Consider the following 21,337-nt stretch of genomic DNA (forward strand, 5'->3'; position numbering starts at 1 on the left):
ACGGATCCGCCCATCACCTGCTGACATCCCAGTCGGCAGCTGACTCAAGGGAAAAGCGAGGTTCAGGAAGAGAGCAGGACCTTGGCTCGGCAGCACACAGCGCTGAAGCTAGACCAGGACGGACCTTGTGTCCTGTCTCAGGGCCCAAGGCGTCGCCCAAGACTGGAGAGGTGAAGGGTGATGAGCAGCCGGGCAAGGGCTGGGAGCCTTGCACAGCTGCATTCAGCCCTGGGCTTCTGGGAAATCTCCGTTCCTGCTCTCCGGGTCTCTGAAGTTTAGTCTTGACTTCTACAATTTTCACGTGGAGACGCTACGTCGGGGCTCCTCAATGGTTCCCTGGTGGTCTAGTGGCTAGGATTCGGCGCTTTCACCGCTGCGGCCCGGGTTCGATTCCCGGCCAGGGAAGCCTCTGCAAAAATGTTTTTCTTTTTTTTCCCCTTCAGCGTCTCCACTGGCAGGCGTCTTCCTCTTCCTGCCCCGACCAGAGCTGTGTTTTGCTTCAAGGTTCAGATGCAGACGAGCTTCTGCACTGAGTCCCCAAATGCCGGCGAGTCCCGGCCTCAGGGTCCTTGACATCGCGCAGGCTGGAGGACGTGAGATGTAATGAACAGCCTGGGCTGGCCGGCTCTCGCCTCGGCTCTTTTCCCCCTGCATGTTACAAACCCGAAGTCTTATTTACCGCGTTTTCAATCCCAAGAGAATCGGAGACTCGAGTTCCAAACATTCATTAAGAACCACAACCAAAGCCCTTGGAAACATACAAGAAAGTTGCAAGAGGAATAACATCGTATATTCTGTACGTAAGTGCACAGTAAACATTTTCCCACGTTGGGTTTCTCACTCTCTCTCCGTACGTAAGAATGGCGACACCACTTGAGAGTTCCTTGCAGACCTCTCCACTCAAGATTGCTCCTTTCGTTTGGCGTGTCTCTCAAAGGCAGCTTCTGCGGGACTTGTCCTCCAAGACCAGGGGGAGCCTCTGTCCTCGCGAGGAGGCCCCCTGGCCCTTTCAGGAACCTGAAATCCGTTCTCTTCAGGCTGTAGAGAAGCTTCAAGAGGAGTTTTATTCCGCTCCCCCCGAAGCGCAGGCCAGGCACGTTCTGTGCTAGTAGGAATCCCCCCGGGCCGGCTGCCCTCCGGTCTCCTTCCCGGTTGCCTTGGCGGGCAGTGGGGTCTTGGGTCAGCCTGAGCGCTGGAACCGCCTACCTCGCGAAAGGCCCTTCTGGGAAGTGCAGCTGCCCCTTGGCTGTTGCCTGGATCTCTGTGCCCTGCACGGAGCGTAAAGGGTTCTGACAGGACACAAAGGTGACGAATCCTTCCCTGGAGTGAGTGGGAGGATGAGAGGACCAGATGGGAAATGCGTCCAAGGGAGGGGGTGTATTCTCAAGTGCTTGTCAGAATTGTCTGCATGGGTGGCTGCCCTATGATAATAGTGCTTAGTGTTGTCTTTTCCTGACGTCGACCCAGTCTCAGGTCCAGTGGGATCGGCTGCTCTAAACTTTCCGTTTTTCCGAAGCTTTGGAACTGGTACCGTTTTCCTGCGAGAAAGGCGGCACATCCTAGGAATTAGTCAGTGTCTACTCCATAGAGAGGCGAGGAAAGGGGGCGTGCTGCTGTCTCTGTGGCGCAATGGGTTAGCGCGTTCGGCTGTTAATCGAAAGGTTGGTGGTTCGAGCCCACCCAGGGACGGTGGGAGAGGTTTTAGAACCCATTCAGCGTTTTTTTCTGTGCTGATTACCATTGCAGGTGTTCCATGCTGATTATCACCTGTACATCTGCTCCCACAAAGTTTACCGAACTGCATTCGGGGTCCTAGCCACCTCACGACTGCTGCCAGTCTTGGGCCACACTCCCCTTCCCAGCTCTATTGTCTGTCGTCTCTATTGGACTCTATACTTGCCTAACTTACGGCCTTCTGAAAGAGATCGAGGAAGCCACGGTCTGGTGGGATAGTCTTTATTCTGCCAAGTCTACAGACTTGGACAAGAAAGTTCTATTTCATGTGTCTCAAATTTTTCAGCTGTGAACGTTAGTAATTCTTCTATGAATGATGTTATCGGTGAACTCATCATCATAATTCTCCTCTGCATTATTTTTGATAAAGGCATTTCTTCCATGGTTGTGTAGTATTTGGTTTCATGGCTTCACGATGACGAATAGGCTGCAACCATCATTATTGTACACACACCTCTGACCACTCGTGCAGGTGTTTCCAGAGCGTAGAGAACTGCAAGTGCAAGTGCTACCTTTCGTGTTTCTATGCTTCTAATGTTGGCAAATCCTTCAAGTTTGCCCTCCACAGAAGTGGCACTGAATCATATTCCATTTTATTTTCCAGTCTTTCAATGTCCCTTTCTTCATTTACTTGCCAACACAGCAACCTTTCTATACATCTCTCTATGGTAGTCTAACTAATAAAGGGAGCAGTGCCCTCCCGACATAACTAAGGGGAAGGACAACAGGGGGACACTGTGGGCAGTACACAGAGATATTCTATTGCATACGTTCGAAAGCTCAACATTCAATATTTTTAAAGTCTCCCAATAACTGTAATGGTTTTCTCTGCAGACCTAGTCAACAGGGTCCAGAGAAGACTGCCCAGAGTGACGTCTTTGACAACGTCCTGCCAAGCAACTTATCCAAAGAGAAGAATCTCGCTCATCCCAGAGGTTTTTTCCTTCTCCCCTTTTCTCTTTTATTTATACATTTTGGTTATACTTTTAATTTGATGCAAACAATCTAATGCCTGTCCTTCCTCCTATCAAATGGGGAATTCGCATGGGAATAAGTGTTTCTATGTTTTTCCTTGACCGTTTTTTGTTTGTTTTTTGGCTGTGACGATAACAATTAGCCCATCTAAGACACCTCGTGGGAGCCAACAGAATCCTGCCCCCCACCAGTTCCTGCTTCAGACCTGGACCCTTAGAGCTATTGGCTCGTGTTTGCTCTGTTCTGTTATATCTCATGTGCAGCAATTGAGCATTTTGGCTTTTTCATACTGTGTGGTTACTGGACACGGATTTTGTGTCTCTCTCTCCCTCTCATTTGTGCATCACTAATTTCTCGTCTCAGTGCGGGATTCTGGTTTTCATTTTAGGAAGTGAACTTCTGGGGATGATCCCTGTTGGGTGGCGGTTGACAGGGATCCATTCCCTGTTAGGTAGAAGATGACAGCTAATCCGGACCATGAGTCTTTTTGGTCTGATGCTTGTCCTGAGGATTCTGGTGTTTCCTGGTATGAGACACCGCAGCAGTGAGAAGCTGTCCACCTCTTGTCTTTCCACTATTTGCTAAAAACCACGTGGGCCCAGTCAACCCTTGTCAATAACTGCAAAAGTGTAGTAGCTACAGTCAGGACGATCTTAATATGCAATGGTTCCCTCATAAGGAACTCAACATTAATAAGGGGGATTAATACAGGAAGAATATTGAATTTTTAGCACGGAATAGGCAGCTTTCTTTCATTGGTATACTCAAGGTTCTAAATAACTGAAAAAATTCAAACAAATGTCCTTCAGGGATGGCTGAAATCAGACTACAGAAAGCAGAGGAGAGACATAGCATTACAAAGAAGCAACAAAGTCAGCAACATGAGCACTTGTGACAACCCTACAAATCAAGAGTTAAACCTTCCAGAACTGTAAGCCCGTTCGGTCCTTAATAAAAATGGAGGAGGAGCAATGACTTCATGCACAGATACATACCCTGGAGACTCAAAAGCATATCACAGAATTACTCCGAGTTTCATTAATGAGCTTCCTTCAAGGACCTAATGTGGCTTACTTATTTCATTTTGTTTCCCTCACTGTCAGTTGCTGTTAAAACATATCATTGCCTCTGCTTTCACCTTAAATAATGCCCACTAGTTTGATGAATTTTTTTCCCTTTAAATATATCTTCTCAGAAGCAAAACAATATACTTTCTCTTCCTTGGGAGAGAATAGACAAAGTAGGCCTCTAAAAACTTAAATTAATTAAAACTCAGTTCCCCAATTAATTTCAGGAAAGTAATAATCACTCGTATAAATTTAAAATAAGAAAATTAAGAATTTCTGGGAAGAATGCTTTACTACTTATGCTTTCAATGTGGTATTTATATAAGGAAAAATTTTGTTGTGGAATTGGTGACAAGGAACGATAACAGATTTAGCTGTAGATTAAATGAATGGTCTTGATTACTCGGAACAAGAGTGAGAAACGAAATGAAATGGATTACAAAGATGACCCTTAATACTTTTAAGCAATTTAAATAATTTATACATTTTATATATCATGACATTTAAAGTGTTTATGTCATGTCGTGTGCTTTTATCGAGGTTACTCAGAAAAATTAGATTGGTTTCATAATTTTGGTCTAAAAACGACTATATATATATTTTCAGATTATGTTATGATGTAGAAAATAATGGTGGCATAATATACTGTTGTGTAAGTCTTGGCTTTATTTTGGCTTGAAAATCTGAGTTACGTTGGACTTCCTAAATTTCCTGTACTGGTTGTACTGGTTAAATAAGCAAACGTATCCAATAAGTTTTCAACGAGTAAAAATTTAAATTTATGTGTTGAAGTATATTAAATATACTAGTCAAGTACATTAAATATACTAATATCTTTAAAGAGGAATGAATACTTGTAATTCTAGAAACCAGACGACTCAATTATTCCACTTACAATTTTTGGTAAATATTTTTAGGCGTCATCTAATATATGATTCCATATATACCAATATATGATTCCAACATTCCCATGTTCCAACATGCGTCAGCTTAAATTACAAGTTCAAGATCTGGAGTTAACTTCAATCTTTTGACTAACAGTAAATTGATTTAATTAACGAATCATCTTTGGTTGCCTGCAAATTCTCTCTGTCTTTGTCCTTCCCGTTTGTCCTGATTTCATGATAGGTCGGTCGACAACAGTGCTTTCGATGGGGAATGCTGTTGTTTTCTGGCTTCACATATATTTCTATAGTTTGTAGGTTTGTGGCTGGTGCTGTGGCTATTCTTATGTGTTCCCTTGACAAAAGTTCAGTAGAGTGGCTTGTGTTTTCACTGCTGTGACACGTCAGAATCATAACCTTAATGCTGCGCACTGCATGGCTTCTGAAACCTTCTCAAAGCGCCTCCTTGCTTCTTGTTACACATTCATTTTTTGCATGGCACTTGCTTTCTATCACAGCAAGCACCGGAATCCAGCTTGGCAAAGAAATGATATCATTGAAAAGAATGTAGAATAATCTAATGTTGGCAGGTTTTACTATGTAAATTACACCTCAATAAAGCTTACTTTAAAAAAAAAGGACAAACAAAACCAAATGTTGACAGGATGGAGAGCACTGGAAATTCTTATTCATTTCTGGAAAGGGTATAAAAAAGTTCCACAGGTTGGAAAAAAAAATTTGGCAGCATCCACTGAGGGTCATACATACACAGTTACATGCTGTGGCCCAGAAATCGTACTTTTCGCTGTGCTATACCTTTGACCTGTGCTCTCCGATATGATAGGTGCAAGCCACATGTAGCTACTGAACACTTGAAAGTTGCTAGGGCCACAGGTTGTAATGATAATATTTTGATGTAGTAAGTCTCCTAAAACATTATTAAAACAGAAAATTCAAAATTCCTTGTGACAGGTTTGAAAACGAATAAAGGGAAACGTCACTCAGATGAAGTCGGGATACCAGAAGTGGGAGCTCTCATGGGGTACCACTCAAGTTCAAAGACAGGAAGTATCGTCAATTACAAACCCAAACAGAAGAAGCATCAGCAGGAAGAATCCTCGATTACAGGCCCCAACAGAAAAACATATTCGTTGCATCTCCTGCAGGAAATCAGCAACTTGGCAATGAGAAACCGTCATCACCCTGAACTTTCACTTTTCTCCAGTGGACTTGGGTTCAAAACAGCCTCCCTCAGCTTCCTCCTCTCTCTCTGTAAAACAAGGTTCCTTCCTCTCCTTTGTTTGTGGGACTTGCCTATGGCTTTTGCTATAGCTTGCTTGTCCTGAATTGCCATTCTTCCGCTATTCCTGAATAAACGCTTTTTGCTGGAAAAAAAGAAAAAACAAACCCCCCCCCCAACTTTTATATATTTTTATAAATTTTTAAAATTGATTTTGTGTATTTGTTTTTGGCTGCGTTGGGTCTTCGTTGCTGGGCGAGGGCTCTCTCTAGTTGCAGTGATTGGGGGCTGCTCTTCCTTGTGGTGGCTTCTCTTGTTGCGGAGCACGGGCTCTAGGCGGGCAGGCGTCAGTAGTTGTGGCATGAGGGCTCAGTAGTTGTGGCTCACGGGCTCTAGAGCGTAGGCTCAGTAGTTGGGGTGCACGGGCTTAGTTGCTCCACAGCATGTGGGATCTTCCCGGAACAGGGCTCGACCCCGTGTCCCCTGCCTTGGCAGGCGGATTCTTAACCAATGCGCAACCAGGGAAACCCCCAAAAGTATTATTTTGAAAGTCAACACTGGCATTATTCTGTTGGAATGGGGTGCTCTCGAAAAATGTGTATGTCCCCCAAAAGTCATAAAATAATGTTCGTACCATTTCAGAATATCCTCAACTGGAAACAACTGAAATGTCCAACAGTTCAATTCTATGTGGAGTTATATTCTTACAAGGCATACACACAGAGACAAAGAACTACGTGAAAAATAGGGTTAAATTTCATAGACATAATGTTGAGTGAAAGAAGTCAGACCCATGCCCCTCCATCCCCCCAAACCCAGTGCATGTCCTGTGATTCAATTTATGTGAAAGTAACAGGCAGAGAGGTTGGGAGGGGTATGTGTGTGATTACTCTGAGCTCTTGCATGGGAAGAGTCATGAGGAAGCCTTCTGTGGTCTGGTAATTTTGCATACCTTAGTTATTTAGGTTGCTTCATCAGTGATTCAGGTTGGTGTACACTGGTAATGGTTTGGGAACTGTACACTCTGTGTACTTTATGCATAATATGCCTCATTGTTTTAAAGTTTAATGCCACTTGGTTATTGTTAAAGTGATGTTGCTACTTTTTCTTCTGCTTTGTCCTGGGCTAGGAGGGAAAGTAAGTTCAAAGTAGTTACTGTGATATTTTTGCTGTCCTCAGATTTTTGGCTTCCCTTCACTATCGGATATCTGACTACTTACGCATATGCTGCTCACAACCTTTACCTTAAGCCGACATTCCACTGTTAATACTGTGTCAAAGAGAGAACCAAGTGTTCATGACCAAATCTGCTCTTTTAAGAATAAATATGAGTCAAGGAAGGGGGGGGGGGTATATGAAATTGAGAAATTCTGATGAGGAAAGTAGTCCAATTAGGCTTAACTAACTCACAGGTGCCAAAGGGGGACACTGGCAGGTAGTACACAAAGAAAAGCCGCCACATGCATTTCACCACTAAACTCTCAAGAATTTTTGAGCATCCACACATAGCCAAAAGCGTTTACCTGATTAGTCCGGAACTTCACTAGATTAACCCCTCCAGAGTAGCTGTTTGATGGCTTTCAGCTATCTGTTCCTCCAGGAAAGGGAAACCTCCCCTTTCTCAGGCTTTGTTTGTGTGTGTGTGTGTTTCCTCTCTTCTCTTTTCTGGCTTTTTTATAAATCCTGTCTTTGTTTAATGACAACATCCTAATAAATGCTTCCCAGTTTTATTAGTAACCATGTGAGCTAACTCACTCAAAATCTCTTTACTACTTGAAGTAAGTCAGAAAGAGAAAAACAAATATCGTGTATTAACGCATATATGTGGAACCTAGAAAAATGGTTCAGATGACCCGGTTTGCAGGGCAGAAAGAGAGACACAGATGTAGAGAACAAACATATGGACCCCAACGGGGGCAAAGCGGCAGAGGGGTTGGTGGTGGTGGGATGCGTTGGGAGATTGGGATTGACATATATACACTAATATATCTAAAACAACTATTAAGAACCTACTGTATAAAAATAAAATTTGTAAATTCAAAAATAATCTCTTTACTACTAATGTTGAAGTATGATTTTCATATTCACGTCTGTATACACTATGTTGGTAGCTTTGAAATCTATTTTTGGGTGGAGACTGCCATGGAACGGGAAAGTTTAGGCCTTAAATGGTTGGAAGATTGGTCCTTCTTAGTCTTTAAAGAGACAGTTTCCAGTTAGTATGTGTTTAACAAACTCATCTTCATTCTCTCTGCGTCTAAGGTCGTTGCTTCTCCAATGGTCCTGTTTACTCTTTCTCCTCTTCTTCATTTCATTAATGAGTTTGGGGAGGATTGTAGGCCTACCTTTCAATCTTCTTTTCCTTTTGATATATTGGAGGTTGAACAAGGAAGGGATGCAAATCTCAGTGAAGTTTTCTCAGTTACCCGTGAGCATGGTGGCCAAGGGGAGGGGCTCTGGAGGCAAACTGCTTGGGTCTGAGTGCTGGCTCTCACTGTCACGGGGTGGGGTGGGGGTGGGGGTGAGACCCTGGAAAGGTTAGCTCAGCTTTTCAGTGCCTCAGTGTTCTCATCTGCAACAAGGGGTGGTAAAGTCCTACGCTATCTTCCAGGGTTGTTATGTGGACTTAGTAAGTGATTCCACAGTAAAGCACTGAGGAACAGTGCTGGTCACTGAGTAAAGCTCGAGAAAGCTGGTATTATCGTTATTAGAAGTCTTTTATTTCCCCTTCTAACTGTACCACTGCTGACTTTCAACATTCCCCAGAACAAACTGCGATTGTTTACATGTTTAGCTGACCTCTTCTCCGTCTTATTAGTGACCTGCATCTGGGAAATTGGTTGCTTTGGATGGTGATCGAACTGGTGATCTAAAGGCAGTGGGGGACTGGATCCAGCTTCATCAGATTCTTGGACCTTGGGCAGGCATGACGATCGTTTAGCTCATGGTAGACAATCTATTGCACATGTTTCTATAGCAAGAGCTTTTCATAGATAGTCAGACATACCTTACGTATTATAAGAAAAGTGCAAGTATGTACCAGTGACCTGTCTTTTTGGCTGTTGTTGTTTGAAGAAATCAAAGGAAGAAAATAGAATTTACCTGGGAGTTGTAGATTTCCTCCTTCAGGTATGACGGAGTGTTTGTAGCAAGCTAGCATTCACCCTGAAGACGACTCAATCCAGTCTGGATGAAAGGAATTCTGTTTGAAGGCTTTGGGGACATGCAGCTAGGACCCACAGGATCCGCTCCAGAGAGAGAGAAGCTCACTGGAATGAACCGAATTCTCTACCTTTTCCCCTTAGGCCCAAAGGGCACTTGCCCGAACCCCCGGCTCCCGCGGCTTCTGGGAGCTGAGGAGTCAGCAGCGGGGGCGACCCCTGCACTCGGGGCATAGCCGTGGATCCGAGGACTCTGCGGTCGGTGCGGGAGCCCGAAGGCCGACTGTGGGAGGCTTGGGGGTCCTCCCTTCGGGCCAGGCGAGGAACCCTGAAAGCAGGGCCTCTCGGAAGCCGCAGTCTGCTTGCCTGAGAGATCTCGGGGCTTCAAGGTTCATTCTGCAGTTTAAAAAGTTGGCGACTAGGAGAGTGGTGGCAGGACCTACGGATTTCAGGGATGTGCCACTAGGCGGCAGCACCCGCCGTGTTTCCGTAGTGTAGCGGTTATCACGTTCGCCTCACACGCGAAAGGTCCCCGGTTCGAAACCGGGCGGAAACAAACGTCCTTCCTTTCTGAAGTTTTTACCTTCCCATTCCAAAAACCAAAACGGGCGAAAGGCAGGGGCTGAGGCGGCGGGCGCAGCCTCAGTTTCCATCCCCAAGGTACAGGCCAGGAGTTCCCTTACTGCCTGAGAGCCTGCTCAGCACCAGGAACCCGCCCTCCTTTCTCTGCTCTGAGGCACCGCGGAGCGCAGGCCACAGCCAGCTAATCCAAGTGGGCAAAGGACAAGGCTGACTTCGGGTCAGTTTTACATCCGGAAATCCCCTCACCTACTAAGCAGGCGCCTAAACCTCTTCCACATGTTCACACGAGTTATGTCTCTGAAAACCGAGGAGTTCATCCCAGTGAGGCACACTTGGCTTTCCCCCACCTCGGCACACCTACGCAACAGTTTGATCTGCGTGACGCCACAAAAGAGACCGAACCCGACTGTGCACCGGGGACCCGAGCCGAAGACACGGAAATGAACAATGTCAGGCTCCACGAATTGAGCCGGTCGCGGAGGGGAAGGAGCCCGTAGCGGTGCCGTCTCCAGGAGAGCCCCCAGAGCCAGGGCAGAGATCAGGAAGTGGACGGATCCGCCCATCACCTGCTGACATCCCAGTCGGCAGCTGACTCAAGGGAAAAGCGAGGTTCAGGAAGAGAGCAGGACCTTGGCTCGGCAGCACACAGCGCTGAAGCTAGACCAGGACGGACCTTGTGTCCTGTCTCAGGGCCCAAGGCGTCGCCCAAGACTGGAGAGGTGAAGGGTGATGAGCAGCCGGGCAAGGGCTGGGAGCCTTGCACAGCTGCATTCAGCCCTGGGCTTCTGGGAAATCTCCGTTCCTGCTCTCCGGGTCTCTGAAGTTTAGTCTTGACTTCTACAATTTTCACGTGGAGACGCTACGTCGGGGCTCCTCAATGGTTCCCTGGTGGTCTAGTGGCTAGGATTCGGCGCTTTCACCGCTGCGGCCCAGGTTCGATTCCCGGCCAGGGAAGCCTCTGCAAAAATGTTTTTCTTTTTTTTCCCCTTCAGCGTCTCCACTGGCAGGCGTCTTCCTCTTCCTGCCCCGACCAGAGCTGTGTTTTGCTTCAAGGTTCAGATGCAGACGAGCTTCTGCACTGAGTCCCCAAATGCCGGCGAGTCCCGGCCTCAGGGTCCTTGACATCGCGCAGGCTGGAGGACGTGAGATGTAATGAACAGCCTGGGCTGGCCAGCTCTCGCCTCGGCTCTTTTCCCCCTGCATGTTACAGACCCGAAGTCTTATTTACCGCGTTTTCATCCCAAGAGAATCGGAGACTCGAGTTCCAAACATTCATTAAGAACCACAACCAAAGCCCTTGGAAACATACAAGAAAGTTGCAAGAGGAATAACATCGTATATTCTGTACGTAAGTGCACAGTAAACATTTTCCCACGTTGGGTTTCTCACTCTCTCTCCGTATACAAGAATAGCGACACCACTTGAGAGTTCCTTGCAGACCTCTCCACTCAAGATTGCTCCTTTCGTTTGGCGTGTCTCTCAAAGGCAGCTTCTGCGGGACTTGTCCTCCAAGACCAGGGGAAGCCTCTGTCCTCGCGAGGAGGCCCCCTTGCCCTTTCAGGAACCTGAAATCCGTTCTCTTCAGGCTGTAGAGAAGCTTCAAGAGGAGTTTTATTCAGCTCTCCGCGAAGCGCAGGCCAGGCACGTTCTGTGCTAGTAGGAATCCCCCCGGACCGGCTGCCCTCCAGTCTCCTTCCTGGTTGCCTTGGCGGGCAGTGGGGTCTTGGGTCAACCTGAGCGCTGGAACCGCCTACTTCGGGAAAGGCCCTTCTGGGAAGTGCAGCTGCCCCTTGGCTGTTGCCTGGATCTCTCTGCCCTGCACGGAGCGTAAAGGGTTCTGACAGGACAGAAAAGTGAGGAATACTTCCCCGTAGTGAGTGGGAGGAGGAGAGGACCAGACGAGAAATGCGTCCAAGGGAGGGTGAGTATTCTCAAGAGCTTTCCAGAATTGTCTGCATGGGCGCTGTCAGGTGGTTGGCTGCCCAATGATAATAATGCTTAGTCGTGTCTTGTCCTGGCCTTGACCCAGTCCCAAGTCCAGTCTGAATCCATGCTCAGAGGCATCCCAGTTTACTGTACATATTTCATTGAGCCTCCCTGCAAAGTGAGGTAGTGATCCAACTTCTATTGCCAGGATCCCAGTGGATAGCAACCATGGGTTTTTTAGTGTTTTTTTTTTCCTTGAACTTTCTGTTTTGCTGAAATGTAACTCAGAAAAAGAAAAAAGGTTTCGCTTTAGATAAGTTAGTGCTTTCCATGCTAGGTACAAGAAAACAAATTCAGGTTGACAATTAGGATGAATCTCGAATACTTTTAATACTGTAGAGAATTCTAATAATTGATGTTAATTGCATAGAAAATATTTATGTCCTATCATACTTCCAGAGAGGACTCCTTTTATGCATCATAGTGGGTTAATAATTTTGGTCTAGAAACTATTTTATGTTGTCTTCCAGATTTTCTAAGAATGTGGAAAATATGTGTGGCACAGTATTCTAATTTGTATAAGTCTTGGATTTATTTTCTATTCAAAATCCTAATAAAAGTGAACTCCCTAAATTTCCTGTATTGGCTTTAGTATCCCTTAAGGAAACTTTAATTCCAATAAATATGTATGTTTACAAAATTTAAAATTATGTGTTCCACTCTACTCAATACTGTGTAATGACATATATGGGGAAAGAATCTAATAAAGAGTGGATATATGTATATGTATAACGGATTCACTTTGCTGTACACCTGAAACTAACACAACATTGTAAATCAACTATACTCCAATGAAAGTTAAAAAAAATTATGTGTTCCAGTAAATTAAATATACCATATAATATCTTTTAAATGAAGATTAACTCTTATAATTCTAGAAATCATAGTGACTTAATTATTCCACTTACAATTTTGGGGTAAAGTTTTTAGGTATCATCTAATATGTGATTCCAACTTGCATTTCTCTGTTACAATTCAGCTCAATTTGCGATTTTAAGATCTATCATTATCTTTAAGTTCTTTGACTGATACTAAATTGAGTTAATTAATGTGTAATCTTTGCCTAGAGAATTTCTAATTAACGTAGAAATAACAAAACACTGTTTCAATATGCTGCCTCATATTTTTATGGATTATAGAGTGGCCATAGGTTAAAAGATTAAGATGTGTGGGAACCTTTAGGAGATGTTGGTGAATGTAGCCATCATGTCACTTGAAGAAGTGTAAAACACATGGGCTGTCTAAGCCAGGAAGTAAGGACCTGTTGTTTACCTGAGGTCCTTGTGTATTTTTAAAAAAATCCTGATTCTTGGTTACTTGCCTTCTAGATCTGAAGTCACCCATTTTCCCCTGTGCTATGCATCTCTTGTTTCACTCACTGCTGGTGCCCTTAGGCTCTGGCAGGTGGATAAGCCTGGGAAAGACATGACAGGCTTTGCTCCCGCTGTGATTCTTATTTTTGATGACTCCAGATGTGGAGTCATCCAGATATGGATGCAGTAGGGGCAGGGACCTTGAGTTTGCTCCTGATGCAGCATCTCTCCTGTAGAAGGGTCTGGTGCCGTAAGCACCTAATAAGTGTTTGCTGATTGAAGGCATCCTAATGCCAGGTCCTGGAAAGCTGAAGAGGAGGAGAAGAAAGTGGGTAAGATCCACAGCTGCCTTGAGTATAAAGAACAGAGAGAGACAGATAGGCAAACACTCAAAGAGAGAGACAGGGAAATATCCTAGAACCTAGAAACATCCTAGATTTAGTATGCAAAAAACAAAGAGCTCTTGTTTGCTCATGAGATTCAACAGAGGAATCAATGGAAGTTGAACCAATAACTTTAAGGATCCAGGTTTGCACAAGAGGCATTATCGGGTGCAGAATTCTGTAGGTTGCAACAATTTGTCTCATATGGGATAATTTTTCCAGAAGTAGCCACATATTGTCAAGAAATCAGATAAAGACAGTCATGGGCATGCAAATGCACCCTGGCATAGGAGGGAGACCAGTCATTAGATTGTGTGCATCCAACCAAAGCAAATATGGAATTTATAAAGAAAAGGGAAGAGGAATAAATGTCTGGGACCAGTGTTTTTTGTTTTTTTGTTTGTTTTTTTCCTCTCTAACTGATAAGCTGCTTGACAGGAAGCAATCCAGAGTCATTCTGGCTGGTCTTCTCTGGTTTCAGTTAAGTAGGTCACCACTGAAAACAATTACAATTATTGGAAGACTTTCCAAACATCTTGAGAATATAGCTGCTGAACATATGCAATATGGTATTTCTGGGTAATGCCCACATTGTCCTTCTATTGTACCTCCCACTTAGTTGAGTCAGTAGGGCACCACTCCCCTTGTTAGAGTAACAGATAGAGTTAGAGTACAGAAAGTTTGTTGTGATGGCAAGACTATGAAGAAAAAGTCTCTTTCCTTGAGTTGGAAAAATACACTGGAATATAAATTAGCCCACCTATTGCAGTAAAAATAGGAACATAAAGAGATGCCTTCAGCTTCTGACAAAGGTGGAGTGACAGAAATCAGATTTACCCTCCTGACTAAATCTCACTCTCCCCCTTTTCCCCACCCCTAAAGGGGAAAAAAAGGACAAAAGACATGAAATACTTGTTTTCAAGACACTGGAAATCGGGCAGCAAAGGACAGCAACCCCTGAGAGATGAGAAACAAACAAGATCAGTCCTGCCATTGGCCCAGCTTACTGCTTTCAGAGATTTTCCAGGCTGGGCCCCAGGAGGGGGATCTGAGGCTAATTCCTTGGACTGTAGAGATGAAGCTGAGTGTTGGCGGAGAGCAAGGCAGCTAGAGTTCACAGGACAAAGATCCAGTGATAAGAGAGAGAGGGAGAGAGAGAATGCAGGGATATGAAAAGGTCTCCCTCCAGTACTCAGCAGAGTAATGAGCAGGGTATACTTATGAAGACACTGCCTGAGGCCAAGGAAAGAAACTTTTAAAAAGATCATGGAACAATGCCTGGTGCTCACTCAGGACAGGCAACTGTACTTGCTCCCCCCAGCCAGACTGGACTACACATAATTCATGGGCTATTGGGAAGAACATCCAGGAAACTCTTGTTTCAGTGTTGGGAATAATCAGCCCTGGACTGACCTACCTAAAAGATCATCAAAGCAAGATCCAAAGGGATCAAACTGTTTACAAGTCACTTAACTGTACCCCAGAACAAAACTCAAGAAGTTTTATAGGAATACCAAAATAGCCAGTGCCCAAGAAGGGAAACTTTGACTATGTCTGGTATCCAATCAAAGAATGCCAGGAATGTAAAGAGGCAGGAAAATATGATGCATAAGGAGGAGACTAATCAATCAGTCAAAACTGAACCACAACTGACGTGATGTAAAAATCAGCAGAGAGGACTTCAAACAGTTATCATGACTGTTACATATGTCCAAAAAGTTAACTAGAAATGTGGAACATACAAAAATGGCCAAAATTAAACTTTAGAGATGAAAACTATAACATCTAAGACAATAAGTTCACCAGATTGAACAGCAGATTACACACTGCAGGAAAAAAAGAAAAAAAGATTAAGGAACACAAAGCCATGAACAATTGACAAGATCCAAAATGAAACTCACTGTCAAAAAAAAATGTTTTTAATGAACATAGTGTCATTGAGTGGTAGGGCAACGTTAAAAGACCTGATACATGCGTGACTGATGTCCCTGAAAATACATAGGGAGAAGAAACAATCTTTGAAGAAACAATGTCAGAAAATTCCGGTCGTAGTAGAGATTATAAACCCACCGATCCAATGAGCCAAACGAACAAAATGAATGAGCACAAGAAACATGAAAAAACCGCATCTAGTCACATCATAATTAAATTGCTCAAATCCATTGAAAAAGAATAAAATCTCCAAAGGGACCAGAGGAAAAGGATACGGTACATACAGAAACAAAAATAAATGTCAGATTTCTCATCAGAAGCAGTGAAAGTGAGAAGACAGTGGAGCAACCTCTTTAAAGGACTGAAGGCAAAAAAGGCAAGGTGGAATTTTATGACTCCCCCCCAAAGTCTTTCAAAAATGAAGGTGAATAATGACATTTATAGACATACAAATGCTGAAAGACTTCATCACCAGCAGACCCACATCACAAGAAATGTTAAAGGAGTCCTCCAGGAAGAACAACACTGACACCAGATGGAAGTCTGGATGTGCACAAAGGGATGAAGGAAAACAGAAATGGTATCAGCATGGGAAAAATGTAAGATTTTTTCTTATTTAAATCTCTTTAGAAACGTGGAACAGATTTTTTAAAATAACGATGGATTGTGGGGTTTATAACATATGCAAAGTAAAATGCATGACAACAATAGCAATAAAGACAGGCAGAAGAGAAAAGTGAAGAGATACAGTTGCTAGTTGCACCCTTTCAGGAAATTCTGGACTCCCAGTGATTTGTTTTCTTGGCAATCGCTTCTTCGATGCTCTTGGCTTAGGCACTCCTCTTATGCACCAGACACATACAGGAGGGTCCTAGTGGCGGAGCCTTTTCCGGAAAGGATGCTCAGAGTAGGAAAAACCCACAATGCCTTTGAGTATTTCCTAAAAAGCAGTAACCTTTCGATTAACCGCGAACATGCTAACCCATTGCTCCACAGAGACAAAGGAACATTATTTTCCCCGCTTCCCCCTGGATGAGCAATCACTCCTTCCACGCTGGGCGGAGCCTCTCGCCTTTCCCAGGACAGCGGCGGCGGCTCCAAAGCCTCGGACAACAGGAGAGGTGGAGTCCACGCAGCGCGTTCGTCCCGTGGGAAAGCCGTGCGTCGGGCGATTCTGAAGGCAGAAGTGCAGCCGAGCGTCCCCGCCGCGCCTTCCTCCACACCAGCCGCAGATGCCAGCGCCCCAGAGACGCTCCCGGGCCTGAGCCGAGTGGAACCCAAGGGAAGCTGAGTGCCCGATGGGCTCGTAATGGTTCTTTCTGTTCTTTGCTCCGCCTTCACCTGATCTTCTGCGCCGGGGGCGCTGCCCTCCCTCCGCTCAGCCACGATCGGTGGGGCGGGAGCCTGAACCAGGGGGTGGGGAGTGTTGGTCCAAAGGGGCAAACGCAAGAGGCGGGAAAGAAGCCGGCGAGGTGGGGACGAGGACGAGACTTCCCAGAAAGCACGTGCCGGATTTGGGGAGATGAGAATTGGTTTTTGGTTTTCTTTTGTTCTATCATCATGTATCAGAATTGAAAAGAAAAGAGGGGAAACCGGTGCTCGGGCATGAGAGAGAATACGAATACCTGCAATTTCCAAGAATAAAGCGGTGCAGTGACTGGAATCCTTTTATGTCACATGACATACATCAAGGGTAGTTGTTGTCGCTTGGAATATGGCGCGCCGTGATCGTATAGTGGTTAGTACTCTGCGTTGTGGCCGCAGCAACCTCGGTTCGAATCCGAGTCACGGCATTACCCTTACACCTGGCGTCTGCTTTCCCTTTTCTTACACCCGGTAGTGGTCTACACTGGGTTCTCAGACATGTGACTGCCAATTTTTATCCAAAAAGGAAATTATTTAGGTGTATTAACAGAACGAAACGCACAAATCATTAACGGACAGCTATTTGATGTGAAATCATCACGAGGATCACGACATAGAAAATTTTTACCAACCAAGTATGGATGAAACACTTTGATACATGGATGAAGCCCTTTGACACACTTTCCAGGTAATGCCTACCCATCCCCTGCTACTTTAATCTATTCTGATGTCCACCCCTCAGGTTAAGCTTGTTCTTTCTTCAAATTCACGTAAATGAATATACACTTTTTACTATCTGGGTATTATCAAGCAGAGATTCTGAAGTCGAGTTTCCCACTAGTAGGGAAATCACAGAGGTCAGCACGTCACGAAGGCAATGGACAAGACTTTGCCCTGGAGAAAGCACCTTCAAGATCATGGTACTTCTCCTGCCAGCTAACTCTAAGTACATACCCAACAGGCCACCATCTCTCACTCAGGGTCATCATCCTCCCCTCCACCCGAACCAAACCACTCTCCGCAAAGAAATTCTAGCGAAGATCTCCCAATCCCCCCCTCCCCCCACACGCAGAACACACGCGCCCGCCCACCAGACTGACCGCCTTTCGGCAGCGGCTCCAGAATCACAGACACCCGCAGCCACTGTGCTGTCTCATCTACTGTTGCCTCTGCTGGCTTGGTCCACCCCGCTCCCCCTCCTCTTGCCTTACAGTGGACATAACATTTATCCTAACAGGTCTTCTGAGCGAGCGTCCAAGGGAAAAGGGAAAACGTGCCCATTGCCTGACAGAGACCACGGGGATTCAAAACAACAGTAGCTGGAGAAGTCGGGGCATTTACCTAGATCACCATCCTATTGATATTCTGGTGTTGATTTTTACACCTACCTTCTGCTTATGTCACCGATAACAGTTTTCCCTTGTGGTAGTGAGATGAATTGGAAACTCAAATTACTCAGGGAAATGAATGTGAATGAATGGATTGAAAGAGAATATTTTAAAAATATATTCTGCCCTCACTCAACTGACGAGTGCATGGAGATGGCAAAGGTCTGGGAGACCCAGCACGTCCGCTGTTGCTGGGCCAGTCATTGGATCTGAACCTGTTGCCACTCGGAACACCTCGAGCCTGGGTCTCTGTCTCTGAGAAATGCTTCGGAGAATCCATCTGCTCGGCAGCGACCGACCACACCACCCCGTTTCCTTTTCCTGGGGAGGCTAAAGCTGGGGTCTTCCTGGATCACAAAGGTAGATATTTTAATGACCAGAAGTTATAAGAAAATCTTCTTGACATTTTTACTCATCAGGGAAATAAGCATTAACACTATAAGGTGGTATCATTACACACGCTCCAGCATGGCTGTAACTTAAAAGAATTCGTGCTCCAAATGCTGACACAAGTGTGGAGCAATTGCATCTGTAGTATAGCTGGTTTGAAATCATTCTAAAATACTGTTGACACAAGTTCATCTTGTACCTACTCCATGACCCAGCAGTTGCAATACTTCTATGAATGCACAAGTATACAAAAAGATTGATATGGAATATTCATCAAAACACCAAGAATATTCATCAAGAACACCAATTAACACCAACCCCCCACCAAAATTACTCCAATAATACCAAAATTAATAAGTGGTATACATAATATGAATATGTTTAATGAACAAAATGTTGCATGAAACAAAAGTCAGTTACCAAAAATGTACATTCATTCATTTGAATTTCAAGAGCAGGCAACAGTAATCTACTGCAATAAACTTCAGAATAGTAATTAACTAAGTGATCTAGTGTAGGAATTGCCTAGAAAGGGGCTCAAGTGACATTTTTAGGATGATGGCAATTTTCTATAACTTGATCTGGGTGGCGATTACATTTGCCAAATTTCAACAAACTGTGCCTATGCCCTAAAGATTTGTGCTTTTTACACTATGTTCAATGATTTACTGTTCCCATAAAAATCAGTGGATGGTGGATGAAGGCAGGTTGGTGTAGACCATGACAACTAGTTTGCATTTTATTGTAAATTCATTAAGAACTCGTTCTCCTTTAGTGTAAAAAATCCCACTGATATTTGAAATATCTTTACCGGAAAAAAGGGCAATCACCATGTCATTTCGTTAGTGCAAGCTATAGACAAGGCTCCTTGAGAGGTGGTATTTCAACTTTGGGGATATGTTCTGCTCAACAGTGAGACAAGGAACCATCCTAAGTTTCACTTTGACTGGCGCCCGCGGGTTTGTGCACTGTGGGATTTACTCCTTCTCACAGCATTGTGCTCTGTGGCCAGCGGCAAACTCTGCTCTCCAACCACTGCTAAGGGGCATAGCTGGTGCTGGCGTTAAAAGCAAATGGATGGAATATTATTCAGCCATAAAAAGGAGATATTGCCATTTGCAGCAGCATGGATGACCTAGGGATTATCATAGTAAGTGAAGTAAGCCAGACAAAGACAAATATCATATGATATCGCTTATATGTGGAATCTAAACAAAACAAAACAAAAACGATACAAATGAACTTATATAAAAAGCAGAACTAAAAAACAAAAAACAGAACTAGACCTACAGAGGTAGAAAACAAACTTACAGTTACCAAAGGGGAAAGGGGGGGAGGGATAAATTAGGAGTTTGGGATATACACAGTGCTATATATAAAATAGATAACCAACAAGGACCTACAGTATAACACAGGGACCTATACTTCATATTTTGGAATAACCTATAAGGAAAAAGAATATGAAAACAAAGATAGATATGTATGTATAGCTGAATCACTTGGCTGTACACCTGAAATGAACACAACAGTGTAAATCAACTATAGGTCAATTAAAAAAAAAAAAAGCAAATGGAAAGACAGGTCATAGACACTACCTTGCTATAGCCTGGATTTGAACTGAGGTTGCTGCAGCCGCTATGCGGTGTTATCCACTATACAATCACAATGCACCACAGGCCTGCAGGTGACTTTCTTGACATAAATATATTAACACTGTTTTTGTTGTTTTATTCTTGGACACCTACAGATGTTCGTGCTTTTCTCTCTTTCATGCTCTTCTCCGATTCTCCTCCCCATTCTGCTACTTTATAAAAAAACTCATCTCAGAATCTGGCCCGAGCCTCCTCACAGGCTTCCTGGGAGGTCTCACTGTCTCATCCATGCCTTTGCTTGCTTTCGCTGCTTTTCACGTTTTCTCTTTGGACCTGATCTCATTCCCGTTGCCGCCATACCGAGCACATCTACTAAACCTGCGGGGCAGATGGTCGGGTGAAAGCGGAGCAAACCGGGAACCGTCACGGAGCCCACCGGGCGTTCAGCTTCCCTTGGGCCCCACTCGGCTCAGGCCCCGGCCGTCTCCGGGGCGCTGGCATCGGCGGGTGTGGAGCAATGCGCAGTGGGGACGCTCGGCTGCCCTTCTGCCTTCGGAATCGCCCAACGCACGGTTTCCCCACGGGACAAACACGCTGCGTGGACTCCACCTCTCCGGTTGTCCGAGGCTTGGAGCCGGCGCCGCTATCCTGGGAAAGGCGAGAGGCTCCGCCTAGCTTGGTAGGCATGCTTGCTCTCTGTGGGCCTGAGGAGAGAGGGCTCTTCGTGTCTCTGTGGCGCAATCGGTTAGCGCGTTCGGCTGTTAACCGAAAGGTTGGTGGTTCGAGCCCACCCAGGGACGCTTCTCACCCTTTTAGAATGTAAAGGATGTACCAAGGTTTCTAGTCTGCGCATCCTCTCCCATGCTCCACTATTAGGCTCCTGCCCCCTGACACAGGAGGACCTAAGTCCAGATAATCACTGAGCCTCAGAGAGGATCTCTGGAGGAAAGCACTGGGAATCTCAGAATTCACGAAAGAGTAGACTCATCATCTTTACCCTGTAAACTCCTTTTACCAATGAAGTTTCTTACACTGTTTGTACTAGCCTTTATTTAACCCTTTCCATATACTTTTGCAATTAATTTGGTACTATGCTTTTCCTATTACAAATAATGCTACAGTCATCATTCTTGTACACATGGCTATAGGGTAGAATCTTGGAAGAGCAATTACTCTATTATAGCTTATACATGGTTTTGTATATAATTCCATTTTCTCGCCTTTGTTGGCTTACTAGTTATAACTCTTTCTCTTGTTATTTCATTGATTGCTTTAGGCTTTAGAGCAGACATCTGTAACTTACCACAGCCTGCCTTCAAGTGATGTCATACCTCTTCACATTTCT

General features: G+C 44.7%; 1 long non-coding RNA gene and 4 other non-coding genes across 5 annotated transcripts; all 5 read left to right on the forward strand.

Annotated features, from left to right (window-relative positions):
- Positions 1-696: 696 nt before the first annotated feature.
- Positions 697-6,031, forward strand: LOC130707088 (uncharacterized). Its single transcript, XR_009007075.1, has 3 exons — positions 697-796; positions 2,569-2,669; positions 5,633-6,031. It is a non-coding gene; the product is annotated as an uncharacterized LOC130707088 (long non-coding RNA).
- On the forward strand, positions 1,616-1,689 carry TRNAN-GUU (transfer RNA asparagine (anticodon GUU)). The gene has a single exon. It is a non-coding gene; the product is annotated as a tRNA-Asn (tRNA).
- A 3,513-nt stretch (positions 6,032-9,544) lies between the features above and the next one.
- On the forward strand, positions 9,545-9,617 carry TRNAV-CAC (transfer RNA valine (anticodon CAC)). The gene has a single exon. It is a non-coding gene; the product is annotated as a tRNA-Val (tRNA).
- Positions 9,618-16,978: 7,361 nt separating this feature from the next.
- On the forward strand, positions 16,979-17,050 carry TRNAH-GUG (transfer RNA histidin (anticodon GUG)). Its single transcript has one exon. It is a non-coding gene; the product is annotated as a tRNA-His (tRNA).
- A 3,668-nt stretch (positions 17,051-20,718) lies between these two features.
- Positions 20,719-20,792, forward strand: TRNAN-GUU (transfer RNA asparagine (anticodon GUU)). The gene has a single exon. It is a non-coding gene; the product is annotated as a tRNA-Asn (tRNA).
- Positions 20,793-21,337: the final 545 nt, after the last annotated feature.

The sequence above is a fragment of the Balaenoptera acutorostrata genome, chromosome 1 (genome assembly GCF_949987535.1).
Source record: "Balaenoptera acutorostrata chromosome 1, mBalAcu1.1, whole genome shotgun sequence".
Taxonomy (NCBI): Eukaryota; Metazoa; Chordata; class Mammalia; order Artiodactyla; family Balaenopteridae; genus Balaenoptera; species Balaenoptera acutorostrata.